The 22,224-nt window shown below is 45.1% G+C and overlaps 1 protein-coding gene across 2 annotated transcripts in view; it reads left to right on the top strand.

The window, feature by feature from the left end:
• The first annotated feature begins 2,070 nt into the window (after positions 1–2,070).
• The window catches only part of MCTP2 (multiple C2 and transmembrane domain containing 2), a 139,796-nt gene continuing 119,642 nt past the window's right edge, over positions 2,071–22,224 (top strand). The window contains exons 1-4 of one of the 2 annotated variants that reach the window (XM_068143357.1): positions 2,071–2,230; positions 2,957–3,029; positions 10,080–10,176; positions 12,645–12,852. The gene's annotated coding sequence lies outside the window, so the exon portion shown is untranslated. Of the gene's footprint in view, positions 2,231–2,956; positions 3,030–10,079; positions 10,177–12,644; positions 12,853–13,482; positions 13,572–22,224 lie in introns of those variants that run through there. The other variant, XM_068143358.1, reaches the window with a different exon arrangement.

Below are 22,224 nucleotides of genomic sequence, written 5' to 3'. Positions count from 1 at the left end.
GTGAACTGATCATCTTTAGTGTCTCAGGCAAGTCAGCAGACAGCATTTCTGTGCTTTTCCCTCCTGGGCTTGCTATTACTTTTGTTGACACTAATGGCTATTCAGTGCCACAGCATTTTCCTCATCCAATGTATCTTTTTGTCTTTTCCATTGTCAAACCTGCTCTCTCTGGTTTTTTGGACCTTCCAGATCATCCAAGACTAAACCCTACTGCTGATCTACAAAGCAACTTGTCCTGGGACAAGGACAGCTGAAGCCCTTTGGCTTGCTGCAGCAAACAGCCATCTTCCAGTATGAACAGCAAACCACAGACACAAAGCTGCCTAAACTATGTACACAAGAAGTGCCCAGAAATCAGCCTGGTGCCAACAGCTTTAGAGCCTCATGCCAGCAGATGCTGCAGATGTGTCTATTCAGCCTCCTTGTGTAAAAGTGGTGCTGCTTTCCTGAGTACTGTGGGCATGAAGCTTAGTGATAAAGTGGGGGGGGGAAAAATCAGTGATACTAATTAGCACAGGCTGACAAACTTTCCTGATCTTATTTGATCAGATATAATTCTTATTCAGATGAAGAAGGGAAGAATCTGAGCTGTACTTCCAGTAACAGCAGCTATTTTTCTGCAGAGTTTGGATGCTCTTACCATCTAAAATGGAAAGAGATTGTAGTGGGAATGTATTTGACACATCCCTTGACCCCTTATGCAGCAGAATCCATGGCCTTCTATAACCAGAAAGGATTCACATGCCATAACAAGGCTATGATGTGGTGTTTTCCTGCCAGTGAGAGGCAAAGGAAGGGAGGGGAAAATACTCATGTGATGGAGGAGGAGAAGGAGAGACTTCCATTAAGTCTGTCTTGTATTGCCAACACTAGAGATAAATATTTCATGGCTATTTTCTAACCGGACTGAATCACACAGGAACATCAGAGTGAATACAGAACAGCATGGAGGAAAAGAATGACTCAAAAGGCGATGTGGAAAGGTTTACTGAGAACACAGCTCAACAGTGCACAGGTCCTATTCCCAAAACTGTTTTCCCTGTTCTCAAGAGTTAGCCTTGAAGTCCCTGACTTACTACAGCTATTGGAGGAAATGATTGTTATAGTCTGTGCAGGATGTTTGTAATGCTTCCAGTGGTATAAAAATAACTTTCCCAGTATCGATGAAATTGAGTCCTCATAAAGCTGATTTTCTGTTTTTGTAGTGCAATCTGTTAGGTGTTCCTAAAGATGCTGTTTAACTACCTCCATGGTAAATAAGATTGTCAGTTGTGGTCTGAACAAGCTTCTCAATGTGCATCACTGGAACAGCAGCTGTTAGAAGGGAGAGGTTTGCAAAGCAGCAGCATTTTCCTTTATGTTTAGTATTGTCTTTGTGAAAATTGCTTTTAGACAGATTTCATTCCTTGTCCATGCTTTCCCCCCTACTTTTTGAGGTTCCAGGTGTTCAAAGGAAGGTTATTTCCTTCTGGAAATGTGCCATTCTTAATGATTTTGAAATAAATGAAGGCAGTCCTAGATCCCAGGGCTCTGTTTAAAAAAGAAAATGCAGTACTACCCTTGATATCCATGCAAAATTTCATGGGTTTCCTCTGGAAATACAAAAGGTGGCTGTGGAGGAAAGAGTTGCTCCTTGGATAGGCTACAAATTAGGAGCCCATTGGCAAGCACCAAGAATGTTTGTGCTGTATCAGACTTTCTCACCATTCCCACTCCTTCCCACTGAAGCTTAAAGCTATGTAAAATGCAGCTGTGTGAAATATCCGTAAAGGCAAATGAAGCAGCGATTCACACTCCTGTGGTTTTGTTTCCCAGGCACTTTGAACCAAAAAGGGGAAGCACTTTCATCTTGCACTTCTTTTTTTCCTTTTCTTTTTTCTTTCTTTATTCTCCCCCCCACCCCCCCAAGAAAAAGTCAATCCAAGGATTAATAAACAAACTGCAGAAAGGAGACTTGCTTCAGGTGGGAAGCAAATTGCTTTGTAAGGTTCCATGTCTGACCCAGTTGATCTCTCTTTGGAAACCAGGACAACAATTCTACTGAGAAGGTGTGATTTGAAGAAACCATCATGGTCCCTGTGATGTGATCAGTGGGGTCCTCTGCACAGAGGCAAGAGGTTGGAAAATATCAGTGTTCCCCAGGTGGTCCATGTCACATCTCACTGCTGGAAGTCGTTACCTCATTGGAGGCGCTGGCAGAGAGATCTGCTCCACAGGTGGACTCATTTGGGTGAGTAGCAAGTTGCAGGAGCATCCAAAAGGGACTGGGGAGGAGGCAGTCCCTTCTGCTGACATGAGTGTTTAAAGTACTGTGACTCTCAGCTTCTTTTTCAGTGGTTCCAGAGGAGATGGGTTCAGGCAAACCTGATTCTCAGCTTGCATCAGCCAAAATAGCTACTCAAATTTATGCAGCTAGTTCAGGTTTTCCCAAGGGATGCAAAACCAGGCAAAGTGGGACAGCCTCACTGACAGGGTTTCCAAAGCTGAATGAAGAGCAGAACTCGAAGGCTTTTAAAGAAAACTACTTGGGAAGAGTTGTGTATGAATGCTGAGAGAAACAAAGAGCATAGTTTATTTTTCTTCCCCGAATTACTCCAAATGCAGTGAAAGGGGAAGGAAGATACACGTTGGGTGCTGAAGGACAGGGTTAGAGGAGCTGAAAGGGTAACCTGAAGGAATCTTTTAATTAACTATGTTGAGCTGCATGAGTATGAAAAGAAACTGTAATGTAGTGCAATAACTCGTCTCATGTTGTCCCAGAGCAGTGAACAGCAGAGCTGTCTGTCCCTGTCCCCCTAGCCCCATGCTCTGGGCCAGGCACTGGATGGTAGAAGCTGTGTCCTCTCCCCTCTTCCAGGTGAAGGCAAGTGTCAGGATGCTGAATCTTCTGCCCATTTCAGTTTTGCTGCTTTTCCCATCAAGATTATGAGAGGTTATTTGTTTCCTCCCCATCTAGTTGTGGAACATGCTGGAGTACCATCCACAGGCAGAGAACTGGTGAGCCAGACTGGGCATGGAGAATAATTCAGGTACTGACTGGAGAATATTTCTCCTTTTTGGGGGGTTGCTAGGTTAGGTGCCAATATAAGTGGACTCTTGTCTTTATCCTAGTGTGGTATAAAAGTCTGCTTTCAGGGGCTAGCTGCTGTTATTGCAAAGCTACTCTCTCCTGTTAAAGGAACCTGGAAGAAGGGAAAAATATCCTTGATGTTCCTATCTGACTTTTCTGAGGAACACTTTTGTTTCTGTAGCTGGTGGTCGGCCATGAAATAGATCTAGGCTGGTGCCATGGGGGCATTTTGTGGCACCTGGCATAGCAAGTAAAAATTGTGGACACCCCTCTAGATTGATCAACTGTTGCAAGGTTGCCTGTGACTGCAAAGTTGGGTGGTGATGATCTACTGTCTCTCCTGAACTAAATGCTAAGGTTTTGTTCTGGTGGTGGGAAGAAGAACTTGGATTTTTTCAGGAAAGAATTGCCTGATTCCTTTACTCCCTACCTATCCTCTTTCACCTCATGGTGTCCTATCTAACTTTCCAGGTTTTTCACTTGCTTTCAAGGCCAGAGCCTGGAAGGATTCCCAGTTCCCTCCACTTAAACATCATTGTAATTATAATTCCCCACTTGGCCTTCAGCAGAATTGAGTGCCTCATCTCTTGGAAAGGAATATGCATAGGAAAACAAATAAAAGCACTTACCAGCTGGTGCCTGGTGAATTATGCTGTTTAAAGTTCAAGGATACTGAGTACAGTACTTGACTGGCATTTATGTGGATGTTTGATTGGCACCATTGGATCCTGTCTAGCATTATATTCAGACATATGTATGTTAGCACAACTTCAGCCTTGCTTGTGGGACAAAAAGAGGTTTAAGCTCTCATAAACTTTCCTTGCTCCCTTTAGACACTTGATGCTCTTCTCTTGCCAGCAAATAGTCTAGGCTGGTTCCTCTCTTGATCTCACATAACTTCTCTTTGGCTCTCTTCTCATGAAACATAGGTGGGGTCAGCCTGTAGCAGCAACTGGCTGCCAGAAGTGCCTTGATTGCAGTGTGACTCTAGCAAGGAGGAGATGTGGTGTGACCTGCCTGCCTGCTGTCAGCTCTTAACCTCTTATGTTACTGCTGGATAACTCTTCGTTCTGTTTATCCCCCCTGTGCTCCTCTTCTCTCATCGCCTAGCAAGTGGCTTGAAACAATTGGATGTGAGGGTTAAAAAGAGTAAGAATGCTTTGGTCTTACTCTCCTCGTGTAAGGTGTCACAACTTCCTTCACCAGCTGCTGGATCACAGCTTGTGACACACAAATGCTGGCTGTGTTGAAAGAAGTTTCCCCAGAACCATGGGAACCTTGGGGCTCTGGTTTCTACTGAACCAGACAAACAATGGAACCTCCTTCAGTTGTCTCCAGGTTTTAGTCCAGATAAGACACTTTGGTGCTGAGGATGCACTGGGGTGGAGGCTGTGTTGCAGGGAGTTGATCTGTTTTGTGCAGCAAACAGCACATTTGTGCTGCAGTGTTGAAAGTTCTGTGGATTGTCCTCCAAACAGGCACGGAGCAAGTTGAGAATCTGTGCTTCCTTAAGCAGCAGCATTGCTTTTGGGAAGGGATTACTGCCAAATTTCAAAATTCTCTTTCCAGACTGGGAAAATATTTCAGTGCCTCCAAACCTGCCGAGGAGGTAAGCAGCAAGTGGTTTTACTACAGTGGCAAAAATCTTGGTGTTTCTTTTATTTCCTCCTCTTTTTAAAAGAACCAAATCTCCCCTACCTTGCCTGTCTAATTGTTCTCAGATACTGAATTATTTGCATCAGTTTGAGATTCATAAAGAAAACGAACAACAAGATGCTCAAATGATGCACAACATGAGAGCATCTTGCTGTTGTGATTTACAGAGATGCCATGAAAGTGCATGTTCTGTGCTAAGCATTGGAAAGCTGTTTAAGATACCCACACTCAACAGGCTGTTTTTCTCCTCCTGTTTTCTTTTTCCTGTATCCATGCTGTAGATATTGAGGATGCTAAATCATAGAATGGCTTAGGCTGGAAGGGACCTCAGAGATCATCTCCAAACTCCCTGCTATGGCCAGGGACACCTCCCAGCTAGGCTCAGCTGCTCAAGGCCTCATCCAACCTGGCTTTGAACACCCCCAGGGAGGAGGCATCCACCACCTCCCTGGGCAGCCTCTTCCAGAGTCTCGCCAAATGTACAGACAGGAGAATTTGTTTTGCTAATTCTGTGCCATAACCTTTTATTCCCATCCCTATGCAAAGCAGGGTGTGCTTTTATTCCAAATTGATGCTTGCATGCCTCTTATCAGCACTGCTGAAGCTGGGTGGATAAAGCACCTGGATGCCATCTCTGGCTGTTACCTGGAAACATCACTTTCAACTTTTAGTGCTCTTTCTCCCCTTTCACCCCTCCAGTCCTTAGGTAAATACTTCATGTTAAAACCCTTGCAATAAGATGTTGTATTTGTCAAGGGGGAAGGGGAAGGCAAGTTCAAAATATTTTTGTGCATTTATGTTCTTTTAATTCCGGACTTGAACTGCTGAGGGCTGAGGTGAGGATTAGGCTGCTGGGTTATCTATTTATTTATTTTTAAGGGTACAGTACCAGAAATCTCTAGACTGGCACTTGGAGTTTATAGGGGCTGGGTGGCTGTGGTGATCCTCCACAAACAAACATGTGGAAGATGAATTCTAATGAGTGCTCTCAAAGCTAAGTGCTACCTCTTGCCCCCACACCTCGAATTCACTCGGTTTTTATCCTCATTCTATCAGAGGCTGCTCTGTGGGGGTTTTGTTTTCCTAATTAACTACACTCAAGCCGGGTTCTACCAAACCCACAGGAAGGGGAACGTGGCTGTGTACACAGAGGTAGTTTTTCACCTGGCCTCACTTAGGCAACGGTTTAAGCTCTCACTGGAAACACCTGGGCTTTTAAAGAGAGGGGGATTAGCATCTTGTGCTCGGGGACGGTATCATTTACTTGTGCCTGGGCAAAAAGCTTTTGTTTCGTGTCCTGTCTGCAAAGTGTTCAACCTTGTTCTAGGAAAGGCTCCAAAGTAAATTAGAGAAGCCTCGGGGGCTGTTTTAAATCATAGCAGCTGAGGCCTTACCCCAGCACTTCACGCTCCACCCGGAGTCTCTTTCACCAACACACTCTAGAGTAACCGCAGATCTCCACCTTTTCACCGAGGAAGCTTTGCTCTGCAGCACTGATAGGTCTTCCTAGACCGGGAAAGTGTCTTACCTACTTTACAGTAAGCAAAGGGAATGAGAAATGGAGCCCAGCCGGTTTGCTGGGAAATGGGTATTCACCAGTTACTGTCACTCAGCATTCCTGTTTATATCCTGAAGACCATAGACTGGCTGAAGGGCAAAATACACAGCTGTAATAATTGCTCCTGGGTATTGTGCCTTCAGATGCAAGTTTCACCATGCCTGGAGCTGCTGAGGACAATTTCCCAGAAGTTCCAGCATTGTGCAACAGACTGTACACCTTCTGGGGGGTTTCTGCTTCCCTCGGCTCTGACAACTATTGGTCCCTGCTGGAGGCAGGGCAGGGAAATTGGTGGATCAGTGAAATGATCCAGCAGCAGCAAATCCATAGGTACAAAAATAGGCAGTGATTCTCGTCATTTCCTTGCTGTGACACAATTTCCTGCCCTCCCATTAGGCTGTTCTGAAGATCTGGATGACAGATCTGCTTTGAAGGCTGTCAAACCCTTCTGCAAAGTACCTCTTCTGTTAGAAATAGCTGTCCTGAAGAACAATGGCTGGGCTCAGGGTGAGAAGCTGCGAGATGTTAACAGCCTTTGATCACGTCTGGCATGTATCCAGTCAGTGCCTGCAGTGGGCACTGCTTGCTTTTAACAGTTCTATCCCTAAAGCATAGGGACTGTGCTTTGCTTGAGGAGTTTTATTATACCTCATACAGATTTGGTATCTCTAGATGTCTTGGAGCAGCTCAGACCAGAAAAGGGATGTGAGGACCACCGAGGTGCTCCTGTGTGAGTGTGAGTCAGGACATGACTGTGGCAGACAAGGGAAGAAGGTGAACTGGTTCAATTAACAGGGCTCTGCTAGTGCAGTTTATTTTGACAGAAGAGGATTAATGAGATCTCCCAGCTGCAGCTCTGCTGACAGATCTGTGTGTGACAATGTCTGGCATGGGGTGGTAGTGAGCAGATGGAATTGGTAACCTCTTTGGCAAGCACAGCTGTCCTTGGCACAGGGAGCATGATAGCCTTCATACCTCCATCAAGGCCCTTAGCCATCGGTGTACTAATGACTCTCTGAGGGCATCTATGACAGTTGGTCTGGTTTTGCAGACTGGTCCTCTTTAGCTTGTCATCAAACCTTGTTAAGCTTAGTTATGGTAGTTCTCAGCTCACCTTTGGTCATTTCTGGGTCTTGCATGTTAAAAGGGAATCGAAATGAAAAGACTAAAGGGTCCATAGGTCGCTGGTTTTTAGCCTGGGGTCTTTCTACCTGTTAACACTTGGAGAGAATTGCTAAGTGAGGCTCTAAATAGACTTGTGGCCATGTCTGAATGTAAAGACTTGTTCTAGTCCAGGATCAGAATGCATTCAACATCCAGATGTGGAAGACTAACATCTGACAGAGTCAACAGTTCTAGCTAGTCTGTTTAAACAATGTACTGGAAATATGTATAATTAACATGGATGGAGTCTGCTGTGCTCCCAGTTTTAGACTCTGGATTTAGGCTGAATGAGATTTTTGCACTATAATTAAGTGGTAAGTGCTGAAATAGAAAAAGCATTACCAGTAGCAGAAATGAAAGCATTTCTCCTAATTCAAATCAGTCAGGAGGAATGTAAAGCCTGCTCCTTAGCTATCAATTATTAATAGACACAGCTGAAAACTCCCCTCTGTTAAAACTTCCTGTGTGCAACCTTTCCTTCAGCCTTTCCTTTCCAGAACAAGAGCAAATACCACTTCCAACAGGCATGGTACAAGGTAGGAAGATACTCTTGAGCATGCATTTCTCTGAAAAGAGACATAAAAAATACTTTACTAGGTGCAGTCTGGAACAGACTACAGCTCTTTAATTCATGTCCCTGTTCTCTAGACCCAAGACTTGTCTAGACCACACTGTATTAGTCTTCTAGTTTGTGCTTGCATGTTCTTCCCATGAAGATCACTGTCAGAAAGTGGGAGGAATGTACACAGATTATCTGGTGTTATAACTCTATACATGAAGGAATGGTAAAAGCACTGAGCTGAAAGCTGAAAACTCCAGGGACCAGTTTTCTCTGCTTGAGAAGTACAAGCAGAAACCCAAACCAAAATCAGGCACTCAGCTTTTCTTTCCCTACCCAACGCTTCAGTGTTATTTCCACTGACAATATTCTTCCTGGATCATGATTCCATATTCTGTTCCTGACTGTCACTAGTTTCTTATCTAACCTTGAGCCAGCCATAAAAGATAAATTTAGCTTGTGTTAGTTAGTTGTGGAGCCTCCCTCCTGGAGATACTCAAAACCCGCCTGGATGTGTTCCTGTATGATCTGCTCTGGGTGCTCCTGCTCTGGCAGGGGGGTTGGACTGGATGAGCTTTTGAGGTCCCTTCCAGCCCCTAACATTCTGTGATAGTAATTTTTACATTAATAGCTGGGATGTATGATGATTAATTGATCAATGCTGGCAAATTTCCTGCAGACTCTTGGATAGAATTCCTTATTCAACTCCCTGACAACTGTTTTGTTCCAGCAGTCATCAGCTGCTGCTCTCAGGAACATGTAGATCCCCTGCAGAGCTCTGTACTACTGTTGGGGTGAATCAGGAGCTGTATTTTCAAATGCTCTTAAAGCTCAGTGTTTGCACTAGAAAGAGTCCTCTGCCTTGCTGCTCAATGAATTGTGTCAGGAATGTGACAACAGAGGTACTAAATGATAAGATTTGTCACAAAATTAAGCCTGCTTAAAGAGTTTTTAAAAGCTGTTAACGAATCCTGAGTGGTGGAAACCTCTCCTCTTCATTCTCACCATATAGAGCTGACCTAAATGTAGTCAGCCCTGAATGGCTTGAAATGATCCAGTTCCACACAAATATGGGCAAGTGATTGAAAAGGAGAGAAGAGGAAACGCGAGGTTGTGATGGTTTCATTTCTTTGAAGTTTCACCATGCAGCATTTCTGCTGTTCAGACAATTGGCCAGTGACATTTCAGAGCAGAGACTCCAGCTCCTAACAACATACAAGGCAGCCTGTAAGGTGAATCATTATGGGGTTAAGCAGGACAAATATAGGTGGCTTTTCAGGGTAATTCTCTGGAGTTGAAAGTGAGTAGTCAAGCCATAACTAATTATCATCATTCATGTCCTGGTCTCAGCCTACTGACATACTCAAGTCTCCTACAATCCTCACTGCATTTGCTTTTGTAGCTGCACAGAATGACAAACCTTGCAGCTTCCTTGGCTTGCAGTTTGGGAATGGCTTAACGCTCACAGACCTGAGGAGAAAGCACACCCTTGGTCCTGCTCCAAAAGCTGCCTGGAAAATAGCTGCACAGCTGCAAGGAAAATGAGCTGCACTGTAGAGACTTGTAATTCTTTGTGGTAGGTGCCAGGAGTCCTGATGACCTTAATTATCCAACTTTGGAATAAAAGAAATGCAACAGTTAATTCTTGCACGAGGTGGCACCTTGGAGTTTTTTCTTCTGTCATTTGATCTCCTTGTGCCCCTGTACCCTTAAGTCTGTTCCTTATAACAGCTGGAAAATACTACTCAGAAGTTGAGCTGGATGCTAATGCTCCTCTTGTTGCACCTGTAGCTGTGACTAAGGATGCAGCTATAAGCAGTGTCTCCAGCAGCTTCACAGAAATCCACAATGGCCAAGTTTGGATAAAGACCCTTTCATTAGAGGCAAAAAAAATGAAGGCAAAAGAGAAAAGCTGCACACACCCTCACCCCCTTCCCCCTCCCCAGTCTGCTAAGCGGAGAGCTTTTCTTTCCTCCATGACAAAATGAGACCTGCACACAAAATGAGCAGGGTTTGGTAATGCCAGCTGTGGTTCTCAATTATATACTTTTCTTTATTTCCCTCTCTCAAAGGAATTGGTAATGCCACCCTTAATAAAATCCAGAAGAAACACATTTGTGTGCCTGAAAGGAAGGTGTGCAGAGGCTCCTCGTGAGTGCTTCTGGAAAGGTAATAAAAAGATCTTGCTTCTCTCTCAGCGTCTCTCCTGTTCAAATGTTTATGTTTGCTGTGGTTTCAGCAGTGCATTTGTTTTCTGTTGGTAGGATTTAACTAAGGTTTATCTCCAAGTCCTGTACTTAACGAGTTAAAGTTACAACAGTTAATGTCTTGGCTCTTGATGGCTTCAGAGTGCATTAGACACATTCATAAAGTGTTCTCATATGAGCTCCTCTCATGCTTTATGGTGATATTTTGCTGACTGCCCTAAGGTTTTGGTGACACTTCCAAAGTGTCATGTCCCCTCAAGATCTCACTAGCTCTGGTTTCTTGTCTATTTGCTATAGTAGGGTGGTTTAAGTCACAACAAATAAGCCAGCAAACAAAACTCCCAACAAACTAGACTGCTGTGAGCATATAACATTGAAGAAAGAAGACCATGACTAGATCAAACAAGTAAAGCATCTGCGGGGGCTGCAGGGTAGTCATGAGTCACCACATCTACCAACCTTCACAGGAACTAGAAACCAGGTGTGACTTCTTGCTCTGAATATCTTTGCAGTGGTATGTCTTCAGTGAGCACGCAAAATCGCTGCTCCTGTGGAACAAGGGGTGGTTGGTTTTATTTTCAGCTCTGACAGCAGCTCCTTAGTGATCTTGACTGCCTTCCCAGCACAGCACATGGTGAACATGCACTGTGGAAGGACAAACATAAGCAGTGACATGTTCCTGGTGGGATGAAAGAGGCTGTGGATAGTCCTGGTAACTGGCGTGTTCCAGGGCAGCTGCAGCATTTATCACCACAGAACCCTTCACATGTAGTCAGAACTTAATACAGTTACATGATGTCCAAGAGAAGAACATTTCTCAAGCTAATCTCTTTAACAGTATATCTGGGTAGTCTTGTAGCAGTTAATTGATTTATGCCTTTACTGCCACTAGCTCATGGCAAGCTCTTTTGGTGGATACTGGGTAGAAGAATTCCATTTTGAGAACTCTATCTTCCTGCTGCATCCAAGAAGCACTGTTGTATTTTATTTTGGTAGAGACATGCACAAGGCCTTGGTTTGCTTGGTTTATTTTGTGGGTTGGGGTTGTTTTGTGTGTGTGTGTGTGTGTTGTTTGGAGGGGTTTTGTTTGAGGTTTTACATCTCCTCCAAAATTCAGCAGCCTTCTTTATTAGATTGGCCCTGGGCATGTTTAGAGGCTTTTTTTTTCCCTTCTCTTGGCTGTAGCCTTTGATAAAACATGCACAGAACTATTTTGATGATGCATGTTTTGTGGGATGACAGAACTAACAGAAAACTGTTTTGAAGACTGTTGTTCCTGTTCCAAACTCCCCTAATTATCTGAATCTGATACTATTCCTGGTTTAGTTGAAAAGGCAACAGAAGTGGCACAAGTTTTCCTACCTGGCTGATTAGTTTCCTGTTTTCAGCCAACTTCCCATTTTCGATTGCAGAAGCTGAGTTTAATGTGGCCTGTTCAGCATTTAGCAAAACTTTGCAAAGCTTTATGTGCTCTAGGAGCAGCTGCATAGTTCTTGATGTAACATTGACCAGAGGAATAGATATTATCGTTGATGCTGTGTTGGTATGTTAGGATTTGGCAAGTCAGAAGTGACCTCCAAGTCAGGCAGCACAATGAAACTCTGCCAAATTTATGTTCCCCCCACCCCAATCCTGAAAAATTGCTCAAGGTTCCATCTTGCTGGTGTGCAGCTCCTAGCTCCTCATCTTGCAGACCCACATGGGACTGCGTACATGTGTGGATTCCTCCTTTCCAGATCTGGGTGAAAGAATACAAAATTAACCAGGTTGGCAAAGACCTCAGAGATCATTGAATCCAACCTATCACCCAACACCATCTAATCAATTAAACCATGGCACCAAGCACCTCATCCAGGCTCTTCCTAAACACCTCCAGTGATGGTGACTCCACCACCTCCCTGGGCAGCACATTCCAATGGCCAATCTCTTTTCCAGTGAAGAATTTCTTCCTAACATCCAGCCTAAACCTCCCCTGGCACAGCTTGAGACTGTGTCCTCTTGTTCTGGTGCTGGTTGACTGGGAGAAGAGACCAATCCCCACCTAGCTACAACCACTCTTCAGGTAGTTGTATACAGCAATAAGGTCTCCCCTGAGCATCCTCTTCTCCGGGCTAAGCAACCCCAGCTCCCTGAACTGGAGTAGTGGCTTTATGATGCTTTCCCTGTGGCTCTCTCCAGTGGTCTGTGGGACAGTTCTCTGCACTGTGACAAACGCTTGCCACACGTGCAGAGCAATTCCTGTTTTGCAATGACATGCTGTGATTACATCACCAAGTTTCAGTAGATGACACAAGGTGAGTGTCACTACGTCAGCCACGCTCTTAGGTAACCTGCAATTTCTGTAGATCAGAATGGTAGGTATGGAATGTAAATAAATTCCATCACTAAGCTTTGCCTTTGTCCCCCCCCATCACTCTGCACCTCACCTAGTGACACCAGCCCAACGGAAGTTAAACACCAGGGGCAGGAGTGGTGAGGTGTGATGCACATGAGATCTCCAAGAAGGTGTGTGGTGGTGGAGTGCTCCAGAAATAACCTGGTGTTGAAGAGGCTGCTGGGGAGCATTTGCCTTCCCATGCCATGGAAACTCACAAAGGAACACACGTGTGGGGCCTCGTTTTGGCTGCTGGCACGCCAGGTAAGCAAGTCATGGTACTCAATCTTGCCTTGGTTTCCTTGCCAGAAATGCACAACTGTGGGACTTGTCTCCCTTGTTAAGAGCCTGGAGTTCGAGCCAAGAAATAACTGCAGGAGATGGAGCCAAGAAAGTGCGATGTGGTGTGCTGCTGTTGATTTGATTTCCCTTTGCCCCCAGTCACGCACGTAGTTTCCTTTCTAGCTCCACCTCACCCAGGACTCTCCAGGGGAGTGCTACCAAACCCCTGCCTCTGCCACCACCTTCCTCTGGGCTTTTGGGACAAAAGGCTCGGGGTTTGGATTTAGTCGAGGGATGCCCAGGGAAAAATAATGGTCGGGGGCGGGGTGGGGTAGGGTGGGGAAGGGTAAAGGGATGATGGGTGATGCTCCTGGGGGAAATAGGCCGGGGAGAGGGGGGTGCCCTAAGAATGAGGGCCACTCCCAGGTGGGATGCTCTGCGGGAATGGGCTGGAGGGGATGCTGCGAAGGGGATGCTCGGGATACGGGGTGTCGCTGGAAGACCCGCGATTCCGGGCCCCGGCGGGGGCGGGCGGGAAGCGCGCAGGGAGGTGCCGGCGGCGGCACCGCCCCGGGAGGCGCTGGGGAGGCCGCGGCGGGAGGCGGGGGGTGGCCGGTGACAGCGACACGTGCCCGCCCCGGGACCGCGGTCGCTGAACGAGCCGGGCCGAGCTGGGCGGCTGCGGCGCTGTGAGCGGACAGGTAAGCCCCCACTCTGTGCTGGGGGCTGCGCTCCCGCTGCGGGGGGGTCCCCAATTCACTCGGGGGGCTGCCTCTGCACTCGCTGATTCCTGTCGCTGCCTGCTTCGGTGTTTAGCTGCGTTAGATACAGAACCAATTCACGGCGAAAGGGAAAGCTTATCTGGAGTGTGTGTGTGTTCATTGTTTTTGCCGGGTTTTGCCTGTTTTGTGCCAGGCGTTTTGCGATCGATGCTCGCACTTCCCCGGGCATCCAAGAGGGCTAACTTTGTAGCGGCAGGGTCGAGGTTACTCTTGCTGTGTGTTGCTTTAGTGATGCAGCACGGGACAGTCGGACCCGTGTGAATGCATGAGTGTGCATGTACAGATATTTATATCTGCATGAAAAAAAAGAAGTACGCTGGAGAAATCCTTCCCTTTCGCAGTCAACTTTCCCAGATCTGGTCCATCCCTATGTGTACTTGCATACCGAAATGGAGTTGGTTGCTTGTGGACTTTATAGAAAGAAAGAAATCACGGAATAAGAAGTGACCCCTAAAAGAAAACCAAACAACCAACAAAGCAAAATATTCATGCGAGTGCATCAATATAGCAAAGTTGCTTTGAGGGAGACTGAAGACGGAAAGTATAATTCTCTTTAAAAAAATCTTACCCCCCCTGTGCTTGCCGTAAGAAGTGCTCTAATTTTTCAGTGGGGTTAGCACAACTGTGGCAACTGGAAAGAGACCACTTGGTGCCTTTAGTTTTGTGAGGGCTGCTCAAAGTGCACTGACAGCTCTGCACGACATTAAGAAATCCTCACCTGGACATTTTTGCATTCATGTTCTTTGGTTATGCTATAGAATTTGTCCTGTGTTCTGCAGGGATTTTGATTCCTTCTCAGGGGATGATACTGTAGAGCAGGTAGGTTTAGCTGTCAGGATGTGGGTGTATTTGAGTAATAATCTCGTTTGATTTCTTGCTGCTGTTCAATACCATCATAAAATAGCTTCGTGTAAGGCAAACAGACTTTCATAGGGTGTAGTCTGGATGGATTCAGCCTGTGTAGTTTCACTTTGCAGTAGCTACGGGAAAAGCAATTTGAAGGAAACAGTGCAGAGAGGAAATGTTCATTTTATTTCATAATAATTGTTGGCACTTCTCACTTTTCTCAGAAATGGTCAATGTGGTGCTGTTCAGAAATGTTTAACTTAGATCACAGCAAGCTGTGGAATGGCTTGTAGCTGTGTTTTGGGTGTCAGTTCAGAAACGAGGGGATGAGGATGGTCACTGCTGTTGGCAGTTGCTGGGTATCTAATTAGCAGGTGGGATCCTGTAATCATCCCCTCTTTGGCCAGGGCCTAAGACCATAACCGGGCTAGCAGTGTTGTTCATCCTGTCATTCAAGGCAGCTGCTGCATAACTGGCTCAACTTCACTGCAAATCTTTTTTTTTCTTCCCCCAGTGGCATTTAGTAATATAAGCAGCTGCTTTCCAGCTAACTGCACTGATGAATTCCCTCTTACTTGAACAGGTGATTATTCAAAATATACCTGCTCAGCTGAGAAAATACTTCAGAGGAGAGAACAGTGGTTGTGCTTTGAATGTGGAAGTTCACTGGAATTTGGGGCTGTCCACAATGAAGCTGGGTTTGGGCCAAGTGCGTTGGCCACAGTAGGCTCAGTACAGGGGTTAAAACTCATCCCAGAAGCTTTGTGATTCTTCCCACTGAGATTTTTAGGTAATGTTGAGTTGTCTGCTTCTGATGCTTTAGTCTACATTGTGCTGACTTGTCCATCTCATTTCTAAAACTAATTTCTTACTGCTAGCTGAAGGTTGCCAGGGGTCCTCCAGTGGCAGTGAAATTCATTCAGGTGTCACAGCTTGCACTGTCCACTTTATGAGAATCTCAGGTTTTATCGGTTTCAGTTACCTACTCCTGCAGCCTGAATTAATTTTTTGATAAGGCTTTGAATTTCAGTCTCCCAAGGTACAGAGGGATGGGGTCTCTCATCACCACCACAGTGTTTGCGGTCCCTCTGCCCTGTGCTGATGTGAGAGGGAGGCTTTACCTTAGGAGAGCAAAGCATGCTAAATATGCTCTGCATTTCCTCCATGATGTTTCCATCCTTCAGTGGAAAATTGCTCCTGATTTCCTCAGATTTGGAGGATTTACATTGGCACCCTTCCCACATTCCCATTTTACTTCCAGTTGTATTTATGAGATAACACACTTGCATGGAGGCTTGTTTATAAGCAAAAGGAACGTTCTTCCTCAGCCTGTTCCTACCGAAGTTAAGCAGCTAAATGTTCCCTGGGTCCCAGGGGGCTGTTTCTTAAGACTAAATTGGTCTTTGCAGGATGATGAGGATGTCAGAAGCACGAACGCCTCGAATGTGTGATTTCAGATGGAGTATCAGGGCTCTACCTGAGTGCAGCTCCATTTTCTGTGATGATGATGCTGCTATCAAATCATAGCAGCAGAGGGAATATTCATATTTAGGCAATTTGTGTGTCTCAACAGCAGAGCTTGCTTTCTGTATTGCACTTAAAGATTAACTCCCTTTTGCCACCTGTGTGAGGGTGAAGATGGAGAACGTAAGAGAAACTGGGCCGAGTCTCCTGTGTTTAATCAAATGATTGATCACCTTCTATGATTGGCTGCCTCACATGATTGGCAATTTCTTGCTTGAAGAAATTACCTTGGGTGTAACTGCAGATTCACCAGCATTGCCACAGAGTGGAGTGATTGCTGTGTGGGCAGGTGGTTTGGGGCCAATTTAGGGATCAGTAGTCAGCAGGCCTTGTTACTGGAGACTTTGTTTCTGTCGGATGTCTTCTATCTTCCCCAGATTTTGGGTGTCTTTTGAGCAGTAAGGCACTCCAGAGGTGCAGTGCCCTGCCCTGAGGATGCCACCTCCTAGAGCAAACTCAGCTATTTTTATTTGCACTACCACCACACAGTTGCGGTGCACTGATTGAAAGGAGGCTCTTGCTATAGCTTTTGGAAGTGTTTACAAGTGGTTAGTTGCCCTATTTATAAAAAAAAAGCAGTCCTTTGACAAAAGCTCCACATCAATCACAGGTGATTTAAAAGCCCTTTAACATTTTCTTTCAGCTTAAAAATATTTAGTTGCACATAATGATAAGACTGTGGAAAATAAGATGTTAATTAACTGGAAGCATTCCTGGATTACTTTGGGTTGTGACTGGTTTGGACTGCATGACATCACATCCTGGGCTGCATCAAGGGAAGCACAGCCAGCAGGGCCAGGGAGGTGATTCTCCCCCTCTACTCCACTCTGGTGGGACCCCCACATGGAGCACTGTGTCCAGTTCTGGAGCCCCTGTTACAGGAAGGATCTGAAGGCGCTGGAAGGTGTCCAAAGAAGGGCCACAAGGATGAGCAGAGGGCTGCAGCTCCTCTGCTATGAGGACAGACTGAGGGAATTGAGGCTGTTCAGTCTGGAGAAGAGAAGGCTCTGAGGAGATCTTATTGTGGCCTTCCAGTATCTGAAGGGGGCTACAAGAAAGCTGGGGAGGGACTTTTTAAGACGTCAGGGAGTGATAGGACTGGGGGGAATGGAAAAAAAATTAGAAATGGGTAGATCCAGGTTGGATATGAGGAAGAAGTTCTTCCCCATGAGGGTGGTGAGAGACTGGCACAGGTTGCCCAGGGAGGTGGTGGAAGCCTCATCCCTGGAGGTTTTTAAGGCCAGGCTGGATGTGGCTGTGAGCAACCTGCTGTAGTGTGAGGTGTCCCTGCCCAGGGCAAGGGGGTTGGAACTGGATGATCCTTGTGGTCCCTTCCAACCCTAACAATTCTATGATTCTATGATATATTCAGACACATCAATTGTCTCAGAAAAGAGAGTTTTGTGTTCCTGTTGTGTGTGCCACTTGAAATGATTGGGTGGTATAGCATTAACCAGGCTCCTTGAACGATTCTGTGCCGCTCAGTTAAGAGAGAGAGATGATTAGAAAGGATAATGCAGAAATGGGCAAAATCTGAGTGATGTGGAGTAAATGGAATAATTACACCTCCCTTCATGTAGCTCAAGATTTTAGAGGTGAGAATAAATGAGCAAAATTCAATTTTTTTAAACTTGTTTTTTTCTTCTGAGGTAATTCTCAGTAAAAGGAGGTAGTGCTTTACCCCAGTGTAGGTTATCTGTGGGACTCATTACTGTGGTATCTGCCTGATTTAAGATATAATTGCTTGAGATACAAATGAATTTTAAAAGCTGTTAAGGCAAATGAATGAAGGAGAAGTCTGTTAGGACTGCCAATCACAAAGCTGCAGATAGAATTTCTAGCTGAAGCAGCTCCCAAATCACAGATTCCTGGGATCCAGGAGATTGTTTTGCAGGCAGAATCACTATATAATTGCCTGACCTTCCTTTCTTCCCCTGAGCATCTGCTTTTGGTCAGAGTTAGAGGCAGCTCATTGGGCTAAGTGGGTATTTGGAGTGATGCAGGCCACTTCCATTCAACTTGTGAAGAAAATGTGGATTTGTAATTTTAATTTATTGTTTTTTCTTTAAACCTTTACTACTCCATCCCAAACAGTTCCAAGCAGGTGGTGGAGTTGCTGTCCCTGGAGGTGCTCAAGAGGCAATTGGACGTGGCACTTGGTGCCATGGTCTAGTCATGAGGTCTGTGGTGGCAGGTTGGACTCGATGATCTTTGAGGTCTCTTCCAACCTTGGTGATTCTGTGAACACTGGCTGCAACTTATTTTTTTTCATGCTTAGTGAAAGACTGCAGCAAACAATGTGCTTAATGCTGATTTTCTGATTAAGAGGCTTTTTGTAGCCTCCTGCTAATGCAGACTGATGTGACATTTTGCAAGGCTACACCACTGCTGGGAGCTTCATTGTTTTGTCACTTGTGAAGTAATTGGATTATTGTGAGAAAATCTGGAGGGTGATACAGTTTTGATTTCTGTTTTCTGAAGCTTATCCTCATGGTGTATTTATTCATTCATTTAGGAGGCTGATCTCTTTGGTTATCTTCACAGAAGCAGTCTGACATTTAGGCATTGTTTTAAACCTTTGGATTTGATGCTTTCACAGCTGCTTGTTAAACCCTGTGTCAGGGCTGATGGTTACAAACAGTGTGTCTGTGTCTGTGCATTGCCGTTGGCTTCAGCTGCTGCTTGAGGAAGACAGACCCTTGAGGTGGGAGTCTTCAAGGCTGCTTGTGGAAATGGAGCTGCAATGTTTCCAGCTTGGTGGTGTAGGTAACCAGCCCCCTTGCCACCAGAGAGGACCCTTCTGTGGGTAGGTAGGATGCATAAAGTGACTATCTTTGGTTTTATAGGAGAGAGTCTCTTGGAAACACTTTTTGGTGGTCCCTAATTAAAAGTAGTTAGCTTGATTGCTGGTTTCTGGCTTCTTGGTTAATGAATGGTGAGAGCTGGAGCTAAGTGACTTTTCTGCCTGCTCTGGTGGGTGCCTATTTCTCATATATTTACACAGATGCTCCTTCTCTAGCTTGTTTTCACTTTCCTACAAAAACAACTTGGGAAAATACAAGCAAAATAGTAATGTGGATTTTGAGGTCTTTGTTTTGGTTTTGACTTTTGGAATGGGGGGTGGGGGGAAAGAAGGGCTGTCTTATTCACATCCTTCCTTTCTGGGAAGTACTTGTACCCTTGACAATTCTTCCTGTCGCCCATTCCAAAGAACTACATTTGTAGTCTGCAATGTAAATGCTGCTTTACTGGAAACATGAGCTTTGGGCAGACTTCATTGTTTGGGGAATTTCTGGAATTGTATAGCTTTTCTACCTTAAGATCAGAGCTAATTTGGAAAGAAAGGAATTCCAGCTCTGTGAAACACCATGAATTCAGATGCAGAAACAGCTCTGTTGTCTTTTCAGGATTTATGAGTGTGTGCTCTCATCCTTTGTTCCTAAATAGGTAACACCTGTTGTGGAAGGGCTAGTTCTAGCCAGGACAGGGTATATCATCAATAATGGTTGATAATCTCTTAGTGGAGATGAATGGAAATGCTGATTTATGTGAGCCATTTGCTGCCATTGATGTGGAGGTGGCAGTGATTTGGAGCTGTTAGAGAGGATGGGGGATACTCTCTTAGAATAGAATAGAGTAGAATAGAATAGATTAAACCAGGTTGGAAGTGACCTTCAAGATTATCCTGTCCAACCTATCATCCAACACCACCTAATCAACTAAACCATGCAACCAAGAACCCTATCAGGTCTACTCCTGAACACCTCCAGTGATGGTGACTCCACCACCTCCTTGGGCAGCCCATTCCAATGGGCAATCTCTCTGTGTAAAATTTCCTCCTAACCTCCAGCCTAAACCTCCCCTGGTGCAGCCTGAGACTGTGTCCTCTTGTTCTGGTGCTGGTTTCCTGGCAGAAGAGACCAACCTCTGCCTGTCTACAACCTCCTTTCAGGTAGTTGTAGAGAGCAATAAGGTCACCCCTGAGTCTCCTCTTCTCCAGGCTAAGCAACCCCAGCTCCCTCAGTCTCATGTTATGACTTCTGTGAAGAGGTTTTTAAAGCCTGGCCTATTTGGGTTTAAGTGAGAAAGGATTGTGGAGCTCAGCTGTTAAAATGTGATTGGATACCAAGTTCCCCTCAAAGTAGAATCCCTGTTGAACCGAATGGTATTCACAAATTCGAGTAAAAGTATCCAACCAAATGCAGCAACCCAACTCAGCTTCTTGTTGTTGCTTCCCTGGGTTTCAAGTGGAATTTTTTGCTATCTTCCCTCATGGGAAACATCTGCAGAACAAAATGACAAATCATTAATGCTCATTCAATAGCAGGCTTTGTTCCCAGTTTCTTGTGCTTGGGAACAATTAACTGTAGAGTTTTGTTTTGTTTTGTCTTGTTTTCCTTTCTGAATGCAAACATCTAATTTCAGTTATATATTCTAGGGGATTTCATGGCAGTCCTACAGTTTGGGAGAGACTGGAGTTATTTTAGGATGTGTACTCCCTTCCCAAATGCAGATAGGGGTAATTGTGCCAGCCCCTTTGTGGCTGGGCTGTGATTTTTAATTCTTTCTTTGTTTTCCAGAAAATTTAAGTTAATCTCAAGGGGAAGAAATTTGCACTTTGAAATGCAGCCTGTTTCCTCTAGTTCAGGAAGGTTTCTGGCTCTTGACAATCTACCCAACAACTTTGAATGCTTCTTGGAAACACTTAGAAAAACAAAACAGAAGAAAACTCTGTCCAGCCTTTGGTACTAAGCAAATGAAAGCTGAGGAGTATCAAGCATTCATCTCCTTAGGTGCAAGAGTTGTTAGAATCAGACAACCTTGTGATCTATTTAGCTGCCTGTGGGCAGTTTTGTGTTTCAGGATGCTTCCCAAATTGGCAACTCTTGCCTGTATCTGCTAGGCACGTGTCACTGGAATGCAGATAGCTCTTCAATCCCTTAAATATTACTGCATCTTCATCATAAATGGCCTGGGTCGGAAGAGACCTCCCAAGGTCATCTAGTCCACCCCCTCCGTAGTCAGCAGGGACATCCTCAACTAGCTCAGGCTGCCCAGAGACATTGAATATCTCCAAGGATGGGGCCTCAACCACCTCCCTGGGCAACCTGTTGCAGTGTTCCACCACGCTCATAGTGCAGAACTTGTTCCTCACATCCAATCTAAATCTGCTCTTCTCTGCTTTGAAGCCATTTCTCCTCACCCTATCACTGCAGACCTTAGTGTAAGCAGTTTCTCTCCATCCTTCTTGTAGGCCACCTTCAGGTACTGGCAAGCTGCTTTTAGGTCTCCCCGGAGCCTCCTCTCGAAAGGTTGGACAGCTGTCTGTTGCTAAAGTTTTGGTTTGGAGCCCTAAGTGGTTTTAATCTATGGACAAATACATTGCTGTGATAGCTGAATTAAAATGCCTTCTAGTGAGCCTTTCCCCAGAGTTAAACACCCATGATTAATAAATTGCTTTTTGTTTGTTAATGATGGGCTAAGTGGTTATAACTTACCCACTTAAAACTTTGAGAATATGTGAATGGGGTGTGATAATGACAAGCCTAATGGTGGCTTGGATTTGCTTTAAACCACCCTGCCCGGAGCTGTTTGTGCATGAAAGGAGAATGAAAACAGAGACAAAGCCCTCCCTGTGGTAACCCTACAAATGAGCAGCCAGTGTGGTTGGGCAGCTTGAGCAAGGAGCTGTAGATATGCTTAAGGGAAGGTAATTTGAAGTTTAGCAAACTTTACCCCACCCTGCCTATGGCAAATTTACCCTGGATGAATCAGGGCTGAAGTGTTTTTTAGCGACTACGTAATGTGTCTGCAGCTTTTCTCCGTAAGAGTGGTTTGATTTGGATGGGAGTTAATGTATCCGTGGGCCTGCCACTGGGATGCAGCACCTGGGATTTGTGTTCTTCAGCGTGTTGCAAATGAAGTGGAATAAAATCCAGCAAACTCTTGCTCTAAATGGAGCATCTCTTAAATTCTCTTTAAAATAATTTTGTGTTGAGGGTTGGCTGTCTTATGCCAACAGATAAGTGCCCCATTTGATGGTGTGCAGCAGGAGTGAATAATGCTTTAAAAGCTGCACTCCAGTGCTGCCATGAGTCAGTGGTCCATAGCAGTGCTCCTCAAAGCGTGGGGTGTTTTCTCCTTCCCCCTTCTCCACAAATGCCTTTAAGGGAGACGTCAACGAGTAATGTCTTGATGCTGC

This window comes from Melanerpes formicivorus, unplaced genomic scaffold (assembly GCF_026170545.1).
Source record: "Melanerpes formicivorus ecotype bairdi unplaced genomic scaffold, bMelFor1.0.p_v2 SCAF_10, whole genome shotgun sequence".
In the NCBI taxonomy this organism is placed as follows: Eukaryota; Metazoa; Chordata; class Aves; order Piciformes; family Picidae; genus Melanerpes; species Melanerpes formicivorus.
Note: the sequence above shows the minus strand (reverse complement) of the source record. Positions and strands in the feature narration are given on the sequence as shown.